Below are 5,109 nucleotides of genomic sequence, written 5' to 3'. Positions count from 1 at the left end.
AACGTGCAGATCTGTCCTCGCAGAGGAGGGAGAGCTTGTACCTGAATAAAACTTGGTCTTAAAGGTGCCACTGGACTGTTTTGGATTGCTAGCTCACAGAGGAGGGAGAGCGTGTACCTGGAGGCAGGCCGGGGGGGGCACTCTGCAACTTACCTGGCTGCTTCTTGCTCTGACTGAGGGCTGCTGGGAGCAGGGGGCGAGGCTTGTTGCATGTGCCCGCCCCCTGAGCTCCTTACTGCCGGAGCTCCGCTCCTGTGCGCTCCCGCAGGAAACGACCCCTGGCTCTCTGTTTGCAAGGCCTGAGCAAGGCTGCCAAAGAGGACATGTTTCGGAGGACATTGATTCATGGGGAGGCCATAAGTTGGCAGCAGTCAGACAGCAGGTGACCCACACACACTAGGCAAGCAGGGGCTTGGTTCAGAAAGCACCACAGGACCAGGGAATCGGAGAGGAGGGTAAATAACCCCCTTGTGCCATTTCCCCAATCTAAAATGGCCTTGCAGAGCTGCTGTTCAAATATTGGTAAAGAGCCGTCAAGTCACCGCCGCCTTACGACTAACCAAATCTGTCAGCCAGAGTGTTGGACTGGCGCCAGGGAGTCCTGGGCTGAACCCCCACCGCCCCCACCACAAAGTTCACGGAGTGACTCTGGGCCATTCATCAGCCAGCCTTGCAGGAGTGTCACAGGAACAGAATGGAGGGGGGGGAGAGAGACCTGCACACCTTGAGAGCCAGTCTGGTGTTGTGGTTAAGTGCGCAGACTCTAATCTGGGAGAACCGGGTTTGATCCCCCACTCCTCCACTTGCACCTGGCTGGATGACCTTGGGCAAGTCGCAGTTCTGATAAGAGCTGTCCTTGAAAAAGAGCCGTTTCTGCCAAGAGCTCTCTCAGCCCCACCGACCTCACAGGGTGTCTGTTGCAGGGAGGAGAAGGGAAAGGAGATTGTAAGCCGCTCTGAGACACCTTTGGGTAGTGAAGGGCGGGGTATAAATCCAATCTCTTCTTCTTCTTCTTCTTCTTCTTGGAAGGAGGGCTAGGTAAAAATGGGTGGGGGGGAGATTATGGCAAAGACAAATCTGGTCCAAGTGACCGACAAGGTCCAGGTCCAGAAATTAGGGACTCTTGCAAAGAATGAACAATTTTTGTGGCAGCCAAGAATTCCCACAACCTTTGCTTTTGTGGGTCTGTGTTGGCGGACGCAAGCGCTAGGCACGGGAGGAGGAGAAGAGATTGGATTTATACCCCGCCCTTCACTGCCTGAAGGAGTCTCGGAGCAGCCTACAATCTCCTTTCCCTTCCCCTCCCCACAGCAGACAACCCTGTGAGCAATGCTCCCTCTGAGCTGTGGAGTCTTGGGAGCAAAGATTCTACTTTGTGAGCTCCTGGCATTAAAGTTGTGAGCGGGTGATTTGGCTGCTGCGTAGATTAGATTGCTTTGGAGCCCTCCTTCCTGAGCTAAAACAAAAATGTGTGAGCTGGAGGCTAGAAGACTGTGAGCGACCTCACACTAACTCAGCTTAGAGAGAACACTGCCTGGGAGGTAGGTGGGGCTGAGGGAGCTCTTTCCAGAACTGCTCCTGAGAGAACAGCTCTGAGAGAACCTGTAACTGACCCAAGGTCACACCAGCAGCTGCATGTGGAGAAGTGAGGAGTCAAACCCGGTTCTCCCAGATTAGGGTCCACTCTCCTAACCACTACACCAAACTGGCCCAGAGAACCCAGAAGGAATACCATTAACCAGAAGCGCCCTGCTGGATCAGACCAATAGTCCATCCAGCCTATCATACTGTCTCTCACAGTGGCCAACCAGTTCCCTTTGGGCTTGGGGGGGGTGGGATGGAGGGGGGGGGCAAACAAAATGCTTTGCCACAAATTGAAAAACGGAGTTCCAGAAGGGACTGGAAGGTGGCGGTCATGGTGGTGGTGGTGGTGGGGAATTAAGAGCTCCCAAAATTTCACAGCACAGGGAATTCTTTGGGATACATCTGCCACGCTCTTAATACACACGAATCCAATATGATTCATATAATAATTTATGAACACGCTCAAGACCATTTGCTGCATCAGGTGGCTAGCCCACCCTCTCCTAACTTGAGGATTCAATTTGCTTTCGGTGGATTTGCTTTGAAATTTCCTTGCTGTCTTGCGGATAAATGGAAGTGCCAGTTCCAGGTTAAACAGGCCACATCGGAGGAGGGGGGAGGGGGAGGAGCGTTGCCATGGCAACCGAGGGACTTCAGCTCTGCCGCTGGTACTCGGCGATGCTAAATTAAGGGATTTAATTTTGTAAAATGCGTCCGTTTCAAACTATAAACAGCCACGCGCCTACCTAGAATACGGGAACAACATTCAAAGCGGGGGTAATTATTAGATGCAAACCACACAGGCAAATCACAATACTGGTCTAGATTCCGCAGAGGTAACTTCCCCCCTGGAGCCTTCTGTGTTGGTGGGGGAAGTTCTTGCATTGGGGAGGGCTCATTCCACCAGAAGGTGCCTCTATTTGAGGAAGAGATTCATGGGCCCTACCTGCTGCATGGGGCCCGACATTTAAAGACACGTATAATCGGGTAATTTCCTGTAGGAGCACACAGGAGCGGAGCTCCGGCAGTAAAGAGCCCAGGGGGCGGGCACATGTAACAAGCCCCACCCCCTGCTCCCAGCAGCCCTCAGTCAGAGCAAGAAGCAGCCAGATAAATTGCAGAGCCCCCCCCCGCCCCCCCGGTCCAAAACAGTCCAGTGGCACCTTTAAGACCAAGTTTTATTCGGGTACCAGCTCTCCCTCCTCTGCAAGGACAGATCTGCACGTTCCCCCCCCCAATAGCTAGCAATCCAACACAGTCCAGTGGAGCCTGAGCGGTGGGTGTTGCCTTCTGACACCCTTCCGGTAATATCAGGGTGTGTGGCATATGCAAATAAGTTATGCTAATGAGTTACGCTAATGAGCTCCTGCACCTCTTTTTCTATGAAATGACCCCTGCATATAATTCAACTCCGGAGCACGACGGAAGACAGGAGGGTCTGGCGTGATGTGGTCCATGGGGTTGTGAAGAGTCAGACTCGACTGTGCGACTAAACAACAATAATTCAAAGGGCCCAGCTGTGCCTGCTTTGGGCCCCTTGAGGCATTGGGAAAGAGGTGCAAATTCTGGACTACATGCACCGAAACATGCTTCTGCAAACTGTGGTGCAGCAGTATAGGACGGCAAGAGAGAGGCAGCAGGGGTCTGTGATTAGGAGAGGATATACCAATGGAAGAAGAGCCCTGCTGGATCAGACCAGTGGTCCATCTAGTCCAGCATCCTGTCTCACACAGTGGCCAACCTGTTCCTCTGGAGGGTCAACAACAGGGCAGAGAGGCCGAGGCCTTCCCCTGATGTTGCCTCCTAGCCGTGGGATTCAGAGGATGCGTGCCTCTCTGAATGTGGAGGTTCCCCTCAGCCACCATGGCTGGTAGCCGCTGATAGACATATTCTCCATGAATATGTCTAATCCCCTTTTAAAGCTGGTTATTCCTGTGGCCATCACTACACCCTTTGGCAGCAAATTCCAGATTTGAATCCCTCTCTGTGTAAAGAAGTATTGTCAGGGTCCTTAGTCAGGTCACGCAACACAGGGCTTCATAAGAAGGTAACTGTTTATTGATAGGTCCAGCACTAAAGACACGTGTACAGCTTGTGTCAGGAATGGCCGTCAATACTAAGGTCTCTGACTTATACTAGAATCAAGCATCCCCCCTGTAAGCATGAGCCAATGAATACATCTCGCGGGCGCGGCAACAGCAAGCAGGCAAAGCAAAAAGCCGTTAACTTTCCCAGCCGAGAAACTGCAGCTGGAGCATCTACAAGGTGAAGCATAAGATAGCAAACAGTGGGTGAGCCAGAGAGAGCTGAGACAGAAAACAAGAGGGCACCCCTCCACATTCCAGACCTAGGACAGGGCTACCTGACAAGTATCAGCTTAGAAAAACATCTTTATATTTACAAAATATTGGCTGACGCTCCCTTGTGGTTATACATAGGGAGACAAATTCATCCTTACCTGGACAGCCCAGACTCGCCCGATGTTATCAGATCTTAGCAGCTAAGCGAGGTCAACCTTGGTTAGTACTTGGATGGGAGTCCACCAAGGAAGTCCAGGGTCACTGCGCAGAGGCCAGCGATGGCAAGCCACCTCTGTTCACCCCTTGCCTTGAAAAACCCTTGAGGGATCGCCATACATCAGCTGTGATTGGATGGCCCTTAAGCAATTATTGCTTATTTAATATATATGCAGGGTACATTATGCGAAATGCTGATGTATATTGTCACCTTGCTTATTTAATATATATGCAGAGTACATCATGCGAAATGCTGGCCTGGATGAATCACAAGCGGGAATTAAGATTGCTGGGGAAAAGATCAACAACCTCAGATATGCAGACGATACCACTCTAATGGCAGAAAGTGAAGAGGACCTTAAGAGCCTCTTGCTCAGAATAAAAGAGGAGAGCACAAAAGTGGGCTTGAAGCTCAACATCAAAAAAAACTAAGATCATGGCATCCGGACCCATCACTCCTTGGCAAATAGAAGGGGAAGTTGTGGAAGCAGTTTCAGAATTCACGTTCCTGGGATCCGAGATCTCTGCAGGAAGCAGTTTCAGAATTCACGTTCCTGGGATCCAAGATCTCTGCAGACTGTGACAGCAGCCATGAAATTAAAAGACGCCTGCTTCAGGGGAGGAAAGCGATGGCAAACCTAGACAGCATAATAAAAAGTAGAGACTTCACCCTGCCAACAAAAGTCTGTATGGTCAAAGCAGTGGTATTCCCAGTAGTAATGTATGGCTGCGAGAGTTGGACCATAAGGAAGGCCGAGCACCAAAGAACAGATGCTTTCGAATTCTGGTGCTGGAGAAGACTCTTGAGAGACCCTTGGACTGCCAGGAGATCAAATCAGTCAATCCTAAAGGAAATCAACCCTGACTGTTCCCTGGAAGGCCAGAGACTGAAGCTGAAGCTCAAATACTTTGGCCACCAAATGAGAAGGGAGCACTCACTGGAAAAGACCCTGATGCTGGGAAAGATTGAAGGTCAAAGAAGACGGGGACGGCAAAGGATGAGATGGTT

The sequence above is a fragment of the Gekko japonicus genome, unplaced genomic scaffold, assembly GCF_001447785.1.
Source record: "Gekko japonicus isolate JY-2015 unplaced genomic scaffold, Gekko_japonicus_V1.1 scaffold10, whole genome shotgun sequence".
In the NCBI taxonomy this organism is placed as follows: domain Eukaryota; kingdom Metazoa; phylum Chordata; class Lepidosauria; order Squamata; family Gekkonidae; genus Gekko; species Gekko japonicus.
Note: the sequence above shows the minus strand (reverse complement) of the source record.